The sequence below is a fragment of the Drosophila tropicalis genome, unplaced genomic scaffold, assembly GCF_018151085.1.
Source record: "Drosophila tropicalis isolate 14030-0801.00 unplaced genomic scaffold, ASM1815108v1 contig_694, whole genome shotgun sequence".
In the NCBI taxonomy this organism is placed as follows: Eukaryota; Metazoa; Arthropoda; class Insecta; order Diptera; family Drosophilidae; genus Drosophila; species Drosophila tropicalis.
The window spans coordinates 6,533,124-6,547,935 of record NW_027173176.1 but is presented as its reverse complement, the minus strand read 5'-3'; positions in this window follow the sequence as shown (position 1 = coordinate 6,547,935).

Sequence of the window (14,812 nt, the reverse complement as noted above, 5' to 3'; positions counted from 1 at the left end):
TTTCCCAGATAAATCCTGAAATAAACAAATTGACAATCAGGTACTCCGAAAACAAGTAATTTGTACTCGATAAGAAAATGGTTGAAACTTTTATAATTTATGAGAATTATCCATTAAAGCCCTTAATTTTTGTATTTATGATTAATAATTTTCAATATATTCATTTGCTGCTTGTCAGTAGCATATTTTGTGCTCAGTGTAAGGCAGCCCTAAAACGTAAGACAAATATACGAAACGGATCGGATCTGCACGAAGCAAGCAGCGGAATTCCCGAGGATCTGCTTTTGCTGGTTAAATTTGGCTTCCAATACCATGAGAGGGAAAGGCACAGGCACAGGCACAGGGACAGGGACAGACACGCACAAAGAATCAAAAAAGCAGAACCACAGTGTGCCATATGAAATATGTAACGACGACGACGACTACGACGACGACTCGAGTAGGGCAATGGGCGGTGGTGCAGGGAAGGCGCCGGGTGGGTTGGTTAGTTGGTTGGTTGGGGCTCACCGATACCAACACCAATACCAACATAGGGACAGCCAAGACCGAGACCGAGGCAGAGGCAGAGGCAGCGACAGAGATACGCATACGCATACAACGACGGACACAGAGGCAGTCAGATACTAGGCAGAGTCATTTATTGTTTTTGGGTTTCAATTTTTTGGGCATGTGTGACATGTGTGTATGTGTGTGTGTGCTAGAGAGAGAGAGAGGGGGCTCTATATGTGTGCGTGTCACTGCCATGGGGGCATTTTCTCATAGAAGGCATGAAATTGAAATTAATTTCGAAATGAAAACCAAAAACAAAAAAAAAATAAATCAAATATCTACATAAATACTTGATATTAAAGACACAATTACTTGTAATTACCATGTAATGTAAAGTAGGATAATTCCTTCAGTTTGGCCAAAAACAAAGTTACTTACTCAATAATTGTTGGTTCAACGTTTTAAGACGGTTAACGGAAATGGCTAAAAGGGCAGGGGGACAGGCGGGCGAAGGGGCTATAAGGGAAAATGTCATTGTCATTTAACCCAAGACGACAGTTTTTGTTATTAATTTTATACCAAAAACAAAATGCTTCTATGCGGAATATCCATTTTAATTAAAAAGGTCTTAATAAATACGTCCACGTGCTATTTGACTGCTGACGTAAGGGTCGTCATCATCATCGTCGTCGTCGTCGTCGTTGTCGTTGTTGTTCTTGTTGTTGTTGTTGTCGTCGTCGTCGTGGTCGTGGTCGTCGTTGTTGTTCATAGGGGCGTGTACATTCCACCCATACCAGCGTGAAAAAGCATTCATAGCCTCTTTTTTCGGACCATTTCTCACACACACACACACACACACACACACACACACACACACACATGTACACACACACACACCGTATCGAAAGTCTCCTCTTTTCTCTCTCTCTCTCTTCCTCTTTTCTAAAATGGTAACATTTTTTTTGTTTTTAGCATTTTGTTTGCCTAAAAAAAGTTCACTGATCCTTTGCCAATATCCTTAATTCTTTTCACTTCCTTTTCAGTTTTTTTTTTTTTGGTAATGATCATGTTTGACAGGAATCACGTGTTCCTCTCTAAAATTCACTCCGATACATATGCACGATTTGTATACATATATGCATATATGTATGTGGGTGAGTGCCAGAGAAACCTCAACCCCCTCCCCCTCCTCTTTGACCCCTCCCCCTTACAAGAAAAAAACACAAACAAAAATTAGCGAGCGTCAGCTCACTCTTACTGAGAGAAACTCAAGCAATCAAAAAAAAAAAAACCAACAACGTATATACGCCAAAATACAAAACAAAATGGCCGCCAGTGCTATAGTGCAGACGTGGTTGAAATTTGAATAAAACTATTTCGCCATTATCGAAATCAGCTAATCCTTTGGTTTTTCAAATAGTCCTGAATAGTCTTAACAACAACAACCATTTATCAGCGCCATTATGGATACATAGCAAAACAAAATGGCGGCCGCAACAGTTTTCAGACAGATACATATTTCGTTACTCATTTTCAAACAATGGGCCTTTTTCTGCGTTTCGTCATTAAAAATATTTGCCAAATATTCGTTATTTTATCCTTGTCATACGCCATTTGATCGTCCTGCCTCATGGTCATTAGGAGTTTGTGTCTTTCTTTAATGCTTCGCATAGTAATTTCTTTCTAGAAAGTATCAACAACTCTTTATAAAGCCTTAATCCTAAAACGGATTGAAATTGGCTTTTGAATTTAATAGGGATTTCCACGCGTTTGCTTAGATCTTGTTCACTATGCACTGGAAACTGTTTCCAATAGCACAGAAATGTGTCCACATTAGCCTAGGAAGGATGTGTCATGGGACAGTTTCAGTGCCCGAATGAAAGTTCACTCTAACAGGTGAAAGGCCGAGTGTATTCCTCAAGAAATTGTTGGTCCGTTGGTTATTAGAGGATGGATACACAAAAACAAGACACAGAAATGTTGCTAAATGCCGGCGAAGGACACAAACGATTAGTGTCGAGTTATTTACACAAATTAATTTGGCCATTTAACTGGTCACTAATTAAGCAATTAACCAATTAAATTACAAATAGATTGATTCTGTTGCAACTCGACTTACGAACTGCCCCCCTCCGCCGTCTCTCCCCTGACTTACATTCATGCAGCATTCACCAGCACCAAGCCCAATCAATTTGATTTCGATTCTTGGGGACCTGCATTTGCATTGGAATCGGACAACGACCAGCAAAGAGCCAGAGTCTCCATTAAAATGCCCCACTAACTGCATTCCAAGAATTTATAAGTCAAAGATCGAATGTGCCTTTTTTGAGTTGTCTTTCTCACACACACACACACACACACACACTCGAAACGATAGTGCAACATCGTACACACCCCTACACCAACTTGCCTCCTTCTTTTGCCCTCTTCCCTCCCCAGCCACCTATCATCACATTTTCTTCTTCCATTGTGATCACAGAGAGCACAGACAACAAAGACTCCAAATTGAATAAATAAAGCATCCCCAAGATTTATGCATATAAAAATTAATAAATTGAAATATATGTAGAAATAAGTACAATAAGTATTAGGCGCCAACTGGGTGAATAGGGGGCGTGGAGGGCACGCCGCTGCACGGTACGGTACGGTACTGCACGGTAGTGCCACAGGGGGATGGTCATGGAGAGGGCATCGAGGGGTATGGGTTAGCAGCGGCAAATGCAAGTGCATCAGGCATTTAATTTTTAATACTCTAGGGCCATAGACCAGAGTCTAGAGTTTATCAGCAACAAAGGCAACGGCAACGGCAACAACATCGGACAAGAGATTAACGCAGTGCGAGAAACCAGATAGATAGATATGAAATATGTGAAATGCGCGATAAGAGCCAAAGTGCATTGGTGTCAAAACACACAAGAGAATCAACCAACAACTAACCAAACTATTCAACCTAATTGCAACGAATTCCATAATACACTTGTCATGCAAACCCTAAAAAACAGTTGGGTACGATTCCACGATTCTGGAGAATCTGAAAAAGTGCCAATATTTAGGGATAGATTCATCACAAGATTACAAGAAGGAATATTTAGCACCGACCGCTGATAGAACTAAATCGATGATGAGCTTGAGAAACAAGGATAAGATCAATGCTATTCAAGATCAGTTTAAGATGAAGAATCAACTTTCCCCTTTGTCATATTCAAAGATTCAAAAGATCAGAGGAAACTGCTCTTCGATCTTTAACAAACAATGGGAAACTAAACCAAAATTGGACAATTAACAATTTACCAGCTTCAGAATTAAAGTAGGAGAAACTAACTTAAATGGAGTTCAAGTCCTGAATTAACCTGAATAGATTAAGTTTTGAGGACTTTCATCTAATTATATCTTTCGGTACTTTTTGTGGTAGTTAAGAAACTTCTCTATAAAGAGTATTCCAAAAAGAACGTGGGGCAAATACTTCTAAGTACGTGAATGACTGTGTTTGTAGTATGATTGTATGCGTGTGTGTGTGTGTGTGTTTGTGTGTGTGTGGAGTGGCGGTGATGAAATGTGCAGCCAGTGCCAGCAGCGGACAGCTATAAGCCAGACCAGTCCACAATCACCGTAGCACCAGGGGCAGCGGCAGCAGCAGCAGCAGCAGCAACAGCAACAGCAGCAGCAGCAGCAGCAGCGACACTGACGGCAGCAGCAAGTTTTATGAATGAACGCAAATGCCGGGGCCTGGGAGCTGGCTGGCTGGCTGGCTGGCTGGCTGGCTGCATCAATGAATGGCCACAAACATTGCCAGCATTTGCCTGCTTGGGTGATTGCTGTGGAATGGTTGGTTGGAGGGAGTGGGGTGGAGTGACCAAATGCGATGGATGAACTGAAGGGGTGGGAATGGTACGGTGGTCGGGGGGAGTGGGCTGGTTTAGTGGGTTGTCAGAGATCGAACTATTGTAATTACTTCAAGATTATGCAAAATGCATATGTATATGCAATTAAGTTGCAACAACTCTGTGAGTCATGGGGCAGCAGCAGCAACGGCAACTGGTTTGACTTGCCTGAGAACAAGTACACACAGATATCTCGTACTTGCAGATACTTTTCGCAATGACAGAGATATGAACTCACTAGATTGGAATTTCTGTGTCTGTGTCTAGATGACCATAATGATGATGATGATGATGATGACGATGATGATGATGACGAATGCCTTGATTGTGCAACCTGTTGGCATTTATGCAATTAAATTACTTATACGGAATGTGTATCTATATCTAAGCCCAACTAATTAACAAAGCCAAACAAACTAATCCAACACATAATCAATTTTCCAGAATTTCGATGCCAAAAGTATATAGTATATAGTTACAGCTAATAATGGCCCAAATCAAGTCTGATTTTGCTACACTCTGATGTTAATTACATTTCTTTGATCTCGCTCTTCTTTCTGCGCTCTGGGCCAATCAATGCCCAAGTCTATGAAATAAAACGATGATGCCCAAAAAAATGCCATCAATATCAAACTAAACTGCTAAGCCCCTATCATTGAAATGTGTGTGTGTGTGTGTGTGTGTGTGTGTATGTCCCATCGTTCCATCGTCGTTTGTCGCTTATATCCCTTAAAAACTGATAATAATGTCGCCTGCGAGAAATTCTTTTAGCGGCATTTAAGGCCACTTAATTATGCCCGAAACCAAGTCCAACTCAGCGTGCGACGCTCTGCGACCCGAAAAACCAATCCTAAATTCCAGGAATTTTGGCTGGACGGTCGGTCGGTCGGGCGGGCGATCGGTCGATTGGTCGCTTGGTCTGTCGTCGCATTGGTTGTTGTTCCTCATCTCCTTCGTATTGTGAGTGTTGTCTTGTCTCTCCATCCTTGGTCAGTCTGATCACAGGCAAGGAAACAGCATAGTTCTTGCATTTCAGATTCTATATAGATATCTTATAATTATTGGTCGGTATTTAGTTAAATCAGTTGATCAAATGGCCTAGTTGAACATACTTGCAGCTATTTGTTAGTCATGATTAATCTCCTAAATGAATTGCAATTGGTTTAAGCCGGGGGAAATATTTGATGGCAAATCTAGAAAGATTATTGGTCCTAAAAGGGTTGACATTGATGGTGAAAAGTGTTTCGATGGTATGGCATTTCATTATTTTGCTCGAAATCACCTCCAAGAATTGCGTTCAATGAACCAATTAGATCAAAATGAATTTTCCTGGCAACCAACTCCCTTTTCTTACATCTCCTCCCAACCCCACCCCACCACAGATAGAGAGATAGAAAGAGGGGGACAGAGACCCAGACTGGGTGCAACAATATAAAAAGAATTCTTTACAAACCTCTTGGTCTCTCTCTGTCTCTGTGCCTCACTCTCTTTCTCTCTCTCGTCGTTGGGTCTCGCTCTACGGTCATCAAGTCAGCTCGTTCAACATTCAAGAGGCATCGATGATAATATTCATTCATTTGATCAAACCGCCGACGACTACAACAGCAACACCAGCACTAACAACAACAACAACAACAACAGCAACTACAACGACGACGACTTTCGTCCCCCCCCGATTACCATCCCACCAATGCCTCCCATCTCACTCTCTCTCTTTCTCGCTCTGAACTGAATGCATGGCTAAACCATTGGGCAAGCAGCCGGGACGCAGCCCAAAACCAAATTGAAGTACAGCAAAGAAATAAGAAAACATATTGCCAAAGTAGCTGCAACAGCAACGGCAGCAGCAACAAGACCAGCAACAGCAACACCAATAAACATCATTACACTGAAAGAAATGATCGGGCCCTTGCTTTTCAAGCTGAGCAAAAGTTAATTTTGACTTTCGGGTATCGAGGTTCACTCTCGATAGGTCCTAAAAAGGGTTCATGTTAAGAGATTTAATCCTAATGCGATTTTGCGACAATTGTTAGATGCGATGGAGATGAACGAATTTTGTCACAGTGCATTCAATCGACACATTCACTTATAGGTTCAAAAAAACAACAACAACAACAACAAAATCGATGAGAAGAAAAGGAATATCGTATATGAACCATCGTTGGAACGGGAAGCCTGCCCTGGCGTTGGCGCGGCGTGCGGCTCAAAACTGCTGTCCAATTGTCCGATTGTCCGCCCAAGCACACACACACATACACACACACATTCAACTATATGCAGACGAAGCAAAGACCTCTTTTTAATGTATTGCAATTCCAAGAATTTAGGAAGAGGAACGTGAGAAACTTTGTTTTTGTTATTTTCTTTTTCTTTGCATTTCATTTCAAGATACGACGCGATGCCTCCAACCTAATATCTTCCCTTTCGCTCTCTCAGTGTGTCTCTGTCTATCTCTCGCTCACTCTGTCTTTCATCCAGGTTTTTTTTTGTTTTTTTTTTAAGTCGGACTCAAGACTTCTGCCCTGAGCTCCTACATCAGGTTTGTTGTTGTTGTTTCTGTTGTGTTGCTGTTTGATTGCAGTTGTTGCACAGTTGCATAGCGCCTGCCTCTGCCTCTGCCTATGCTTCGGCTTCTGCCATTGCCATTGCCTCTGCCTCTGCCTCTGCCACAGCCACTGCCTCAAACGCCAAAGTCGCGGCCTCTGTCTCGGCCCAGACCCAGACCGAGACATTCTCATATTGTATACACTTAAAATTCTTTGTAGAATTTTGCAGCCAAAAACGGTGCAAACTTGTCTCTCTCTCTCCCTCTCTTTCCCTATATATATGTGTGTGTGTGTGTGCTTAGGTGGTAAAGGTGCTGGGTGGAGGCGAAGGTGGCGACGGCACAGGAAAGGATCGATCACCCTCGTAAACAGGAGCGGCCTTAAACCAAAGTAGGAAGAGTAAAGGACCCAAAAAAAGAACCAAAATTGTGCGAAAAATACAGATTCCATCAATTATTTTGAATCCTTTGTTTGGTGAATTATTGTCAAGATCAGACGACTTTATCTTATATCTATACATCAAGGATCAAACTATTTCAGAAAGCGGACGTAGGAATTTCCTCTAAAACCTCGAAATTACATTTCAGATTAATGTAAGATTTAAGAGAAATATTTCATATAGTTGATAAAGCATCAACCTATTAACTTGATTCAAAAACTACTTAAAATATTCCAAGTTTACTTATTTATTTGCTTCCACTCGAGTTTTCAAATTACCAAGAGCTCTCCGTGAATTTCAATCTCACGAAGTCGACTGCTTGGAAATTCGACCCATTTGAATATTTTCAATTATATGTCCTTATCCTGTGCGAAGGATTTACCATTTGTGGGCAACAAGTAGCTTGAATATTGACGCCCCTCATCTGGGTTGAAGCCTTCCTCTTCCAGCCCTGGTAGACAGTGTCCTGTTTTTTCCTTCTCTCTCCCAATTTCTGTTTTGGTTTTTTGTTTTTTGTTACTGTATTCTTTCCGCTGTCTGTGTGTGTGCAGACCTGGCTAATAAAGCCGGTGACAAGAGAAAGCCAAATTCCAAGACAACAACATTGTAAAGAGCTTGGGTGGTGCAGCAGCAGAAGAGGCAGGTTCTCTCCACCCCCCAACACCTTCTACCCACTAGCATACTTGAACCACCGCTACCACCCACCTACTCCTCAGGCTCCGCCAATTCGATTGCATTTAGTTATTCTGTTTGCTTTGCCACTTTTTATGTTTGTGTCTCTCTTTTTTGGGATGCCGCTGCTGCTGGTGGGCATGTGTGTGTGTGTGTGTGTGTTTGTGTGTGGCTGTGCCTCTGGAATGTGCATAAAGTTTCTTTTCTTTTTTTTTTGATTTTAGTTTTTTTTTTTTTTTTTTGTTCTGAACAAAATAGCAGAATCCTGTTGCCATGATCGTTAACAAGATGCCACAGACAAGAGGCAAGAGTTTTCGCCTGCAGCAGGCAGAGAGGGTCATGAAGGGTGCCGAAGAATAGTGTCCGAGAGTGATGGTTGGGGGGAGGGGAGGCGGAAGGAGGCCAAATTAAATAGTTGAAGTTTGGTGAATCCAGAATGAACTTGGCGAGCAGAATGGTTGCCTGTGCCGCCGTTGCTGTAGCTGTTGCTGCTGACATCAACAGCATGCTGCTCTGTTGCTGTTGTTCTTATGGCGAGTTGATTGTCCTCTCACCTCCAAGTAGTTGCCTGGAATGCTGCCTTACGGGGTAGAGAGAAAATCTTCTCACCTCACTAGCCACGAACGAAAGAAGCGAACGAAGGATAGAGGACAGAAGAGGCTGAGGCTGAGGCTGAGAATGAGAATGAGGATGATGTCGGCTGGGCGGCCTTCTTCTTGTTTTTCTTTTGAATTTCAGTCAGAGGAGTTTTTGGCGAGGATTTCTTTGTGTGTGCGTGTGTGTATGTATATTGTTCATTATGATTATTTTGTTTGGTTGTTGTTTGTGGTGTGCGAAAAATCCGCACATAATCTCGAAAAACCAGTAGAACAACAGAGAAACAACAACAACACCAAAAAGGATGCGAATTCAGGCAATCGGGAGGCTCATTTATAATGGGGAAATGTGTGTGTGAGAGCTAAAAGCAAATCCCTTCCCTTCCTCTTGCCTTTCCTGTCAGTCTTCCGTCGTCCGTCGTCTACGTCGTCGTCGTCTTTGCCGTTGATGCTGCTGCTGCTGCTACTCAACGTCTGTCGGCCGCCTTTTGTCCTGTTGCTCATCTCTTCGCATACGAATTTTCCCAGAAATGTTAATTATAATACACACAGACGTATTCCATACATAATTATTATACCCTAGGGCCTAGGCCAAAAAAACAACCAAGCAACAGCTTAGCTTGGGGTAGCTTGATTCCTGAATGTCGATAAAATAAGTTAGCAACTACAATTGTCATTTGCATTATGTAATGAGGCGGATTATCTTAAGGATCCCAATGGACCTTGTCGAAAAATGAGAATGAAAAACCAAATTTTTGGCAGGTTTTCAATCTCGCTTCCTGTAAGTTCCTTAAGACTTAAGACTTTCTCTTTTGACGTGGCCTCTTTGTAGGGTATAAAAACGTCGATTCCTGCTACTTATCGCCATCTATGGGTGTCTCTTTCTCTGCTCGCATTCGCTACTTCTTGCCCACTCTCCCATCCATATCCTGTTTATGCCTTTTTAACCGTTGTCCGTTGTTGTTGGCGTTTCCAGTGCGTTGGGATCGTTAATGCGCTAAATGAATTTGCATGGTATGCGTTTTTTGAATGCCCAGAATGACCAGTTCAGTTTAGTTCGGCTCAGTTGTTTATTTCTTATTTCGCATCGTTCTTTTGTTTTCCTTTCATTTTGTGTATTTTGTTCGGTTTCGGGGACTTTCAAGTCAGCGTCTTCTATACTCTGTGAAGTTTCCAAACTGACATAAAAACTTAATATTATACTCAATAATGTAATGTAAATAAATATTTCCACTTTTGCCACTTAATCCAAACGATTTACTCGTATTATTTTTGCAATTCAGCGTTAATATCCTACCGAACTAAAGCCATGAAAAGTATCAACAACATTTCTATTTATGTATGTATCAAATGTCAATAACATTGATTGTGTGGAATTTCCATTGACATTTTCTCAGATGAAATATCTGATCGAAGACCCAGAACTTGAGACATTTCTCTTGTATCGAAACTATCAAGTAAATGAGATTTCGAAATGAGATGAGATGAATTAAAAGCATGTAGCAATATCCATGATTAATGTCAATGATCGAAGGACTTTCGTCCCATAGGAACAATCGATGCAGATGCATATGTAATCCTTGTCGATTTGTTTACTGTTCAAATCTGTTGCAAACAACGAATTTTGGTTAGTTCGGCTTAATTGGAAGTCTGATGAGAACTAAAAAGTTTGTTTGCAATGTTGTTACGTATACGCCATGGTGGTAAAAGAATTGGCAAGAGTATTTAAACTTCGTCAGGGTTAAACTGCACTTAGTTCTTTGGTTTGACGATTGTCAATTGAGTGTTAAAGTGTTTAATGTTGTGTTTATTTCTAAATGACATATTTTCACATAACTTTTCATCAAAATGGTTGACAAATGAAAACATTTAGGCATACATTGGAGTTAAAAATCGGTAGTTATGGCTAAGTATTTGATACTTGGAATTTATCATAATGTATTTGTAATAATTGCCTATTTTGCATAATTAATAAAAATTAAAAGCGACAAAGAGAAAAATTATATTAAAAGTTTGAACAATTTGTTACAACGCAATTCTTAAGTTTTTTTCTAATAAAATCTATAAAATCGACGCCATTATGTTTTTTTTTTGTTTTTCGCAACAACAAAATAAGCGATAGCCCTCCCACTTCTCAAACACCCTCCCCCACCGCCCCCAATCGTCCATAAAACGACAAACGACGAAAGCTGCAGAGGCCCTCTCTCGCTCATTCGCTCTCTTTGAAAGATTGTCAAAACTAACAAAAAGCTAAGCATCTCTCACACACACACACACACACATAGACACACACGCACACATAGATGGGAGCTCAACTATGCCAATTGATTGCTCACAGGCGCACACAAATGCGCCAATTTATCACCTACACACAGACACATAGGCGCTTTGGCTCTCCCTCTCTCACTCGCTCACATGCTCGCTCTTTCATTTAAGCACTTATACTAAGAAAAATACTAATCGCAACACTAACAAACGTCCGATCACGTAGTGTTGCGCGATATGTGAGCGTGAGATTCAACATAGAAGCCGAAGGGTGAGTAGTGGGTAGGGGTTCTGTAAGCGGGAGCGGGTGGTTTGTACAGGGCGTGAGGGGTTAGGGTGGAGCGGAGTCCCCCCATAGTGCGAACACACATACATACATACATGTACATATACATACATACATATAAGAGAGGCAGAGAGGAAGGGTGGTAGAGGTTGGTTTAGTGATGGTAAAGGTGATATTGTGGTAGGTGGGGAGGGCGGAGGGATGTGGGGGATACCTAACGCCACCCTTGCCAGCAAAGCGATAATAAATACTAGACAGAGAGCCTCTGTTTCTCCTCTCTCTACCAGCAGCAGCAGCAGCACATGGACTAAACTATCAGAGAAAGAGAGAGAGAGAGAGAGAGAGAGAGAAAAAACGAGAAGCAGAGTGGGAAGGGGTGGTAGAGGGACAAGAAAGAGAGAGAGAGAGTGAGAGAGCATACCCAAAGCAGAGCAGCAACTGCGACTTCAATAATTGTGGGGGCAGAGAGAATGAGATAGAGCTAGAGAATGCGAGAGAGTGATGGTGATGGCAATGGCGATGGCGATGGCGGGTGGCGGCGGATGTCGGCGGAGGGGGCATTGCAAACCAGTTGCGGTGGCACGTCGCAATACCACATTCCAAACGAAAGAGGTTAGACCTCCGCCGCCGACATTTCATTCACAATTTTTGTTGTTGTTGTTGTTGCTGTTGTTGCTGCTGTTGCAGCCAGCCAGAGTAGAGATAGAGCAAAAGATAGGAGGAGGTGCAGCGGTAGGAGCCAGCGTCAGCGTGTGGGGGCCATTGACGTGTTAAGAGGGGTCAGACTGCGAGGTGGTGGTGGGGTAGGTGGTCTGCATGTGTGTGTGAACGGGGGGAGGGGGACAAATTTTGTTCGAGTTGTGGCTGTGTGTGTATGTGAAACTAGGCTAAAGTCAACAAAATGATCAATTAGTTCCATTTCAATTTAATTTCCATCTAATTTCTAATCACTTTATAGTGCTTCATTTTTAACTCCTAGTAAACTCATTATTTTACATTCTCTGCCAACCAAATTCCAAATTCCTTTTAAAGCAAGGCAACAGGTAAACTTGGCGTTATCAAACGTTGTTCTACACACACACACACACACACACACACACATACATACAGAGAGAGAAACAAATACACATGCACACACAGTGATCTCTGATACCAATTGTTATTTGAAAGTGGCAACATATTGCACTGAAAGAAACAAAAAAGGGGTTTAGTTGCTTTCAATTGTTATAGCTCCATTGTAATTTATCCAGATATGAAGTTCCCAAAACGAAAGTACGTCCAAATTGATCTGGATGGCTGAAGCAAAGAGTGTTTAAAGAACAAACTAAGCCATCGATATTTTATATACACATGTTTTCTATAAGTTCAAAGCCCAAAGTAAAGGCCTTTTCTACTTGGAATTCTTCAAGTGTAAAGAGAGAAAGACATTGGGCATATCGCATAGATACTCATAGAGTTGGTCTTGGTTTTAGTTTTGGTATTTCATGCGTTTGCTGCGTGTCATCAATGGATGAGAAGGGGAAGACGTGTGTTACTTTATTTTTGCCAAGGCACAAGGCAAAGTCAGTTGCTGTCGCTACATTAATAATAACAACAACAGCAACAACAACAGCAGCAGCAGCATCAACAACAGCGGCAACAAACTTGCATACCATAACAACAATAACAACAACAACGACAAATAAACGATACATTGCCGAGGCAGAAAGTCAGATTCAAATGTGTGCTACACATACATACATACATACATACATACAAATACAAATACCTACACATACTTCAATGTTACCTAATTAAAGTTTACATCAAGTTGAAGTAGTTGCTGGTGTCGTCGTGGTCGCAGCAACGGCAGCAACACCAACCAGCAACAGCAACAGCATGATTCATTGGAATGCAAAGAATTTTTATATGTTTCTATCTACGTTGCTGTTATTATTGTTGCCTTTTTACAATTTCAATATGTCGGTATGTCTGTCGGTATGTCGTTATGTCTGTGTATGTCTGCTACGATGAATGATTTTGTAACAAACAACAGCAACAGCAACAGCAGCAGCAGCAGCAACAACACCAGCAACACCCTAAAAACATCAAGGCAAACACTGTGCATGTGGAATGCAGTAATGGGCCAACCATAACAAAACAAAACTCAAATAGATGGCCGAGTTATGGTGTGTGTGTGTGTGTGTAGGGGGGGTGTGTGGGATCTAGAGGGGGGGACAAGGGCTAAACGGACACATGGACAGAGTTGAAGTCAAATAGACAAGCAGGCAGACAGACAAACAAAACCCAATAGATAGACAAATAAGCATGGCATACTATTCATAACTTTCAGATAAATACCTCCACACACACTTACACACACACACAAGCACACACACCCAGCATAATGTAATAACGATTAAGAACGTAATCATATCAAAAAAGTCTTATTTTTGTTAACTATTTTAGATGGCAGAGGGAGAAAGTTTCGTCCTAGAATTTACTACGATTATACACAGTGAAACCTCCCATTGAAAGGACAGAACAAGAATCATTAGTAGCCCTTTAGGAAAATATCCTTTGAATAGTCTGTAAATTGGAGTAATTTGTTAAAGGAACAAAAATGAAAAGGACCTTTTACTTTGCATGCTTGATATACATAGATTCAGGTGATGTTAGCCAGTGAATCTCTAAACCAATTTTATTGTATATAGTTTTTCAATAATCTATTTCTTAAGATTTTGTTGTGAATTTAATCTAAACTGCATTTCTCACCAAGTTTTAAGTGCATTCATTCAAATACTGGGAACTCCCAACAAATGCATTTCCACACACACACATCCAGGCACACCCACACAGACACCCGCTAGACGTAAAGCGATCGATGGCCAAATACCAGACCATCGACCAGACCAGACCAGACATCAGTCCAAATTCTCAAGTGTTCCGGGTTCTGTGTGTGTAATAATGAAATGGCATTGTAGGCGGCGCGGTCTATATCAAAAAAGGCGAGGAATACGGATGGATCGGTCGGGGGCGGGGGACATTACAAAGATGTATAACAAACAAATTGGGCATATTTGTGTCGCCCAGCTAAGGAGGAATGAGGGTCCAAGGATGATGATAAGAGAGAGAGACTAAAACCGAGACGGGGATGGGATGGGATGGGATCATGCTGAGTTTTGCTCTGCGTGTGTGTTGGTGGCTTGCAAAATTCGTAGAAGTCATTGAGAGTGGTGCATAGTATGTGTAGGGAGCAGCAATCATTTGAAATAGGAGCAGCGGGGTAACACACACACACACACACACAAACACAGACTCTTCTTAAGAATCACATCATCTACATACATAGCTCCGATGGTCACTTGCATTTTCCTGGAAGCTGTCGTTTTGCTATTGCTGGACCACCACCAATCCAAAACAAATATTTCACAATGTAATCAGTTTTTGTGTTTTTTTTCCCCTCTTTGGTCTTTGTCTGTTTTTAGTTGATGACAATAACTTCCTGTGACCGAAGGAGAAGTGAAGTGAATAATGTCAAGCGATTAGTCGTCCTTATCCCTCCACTACTCCATATCCATGTGGGTGTGCCAAATATCAAAGGAGAAAGGCCGCAATATTAGTGCTCGAAGGGAGATCCTGTCAATTGTGTGGGAAGT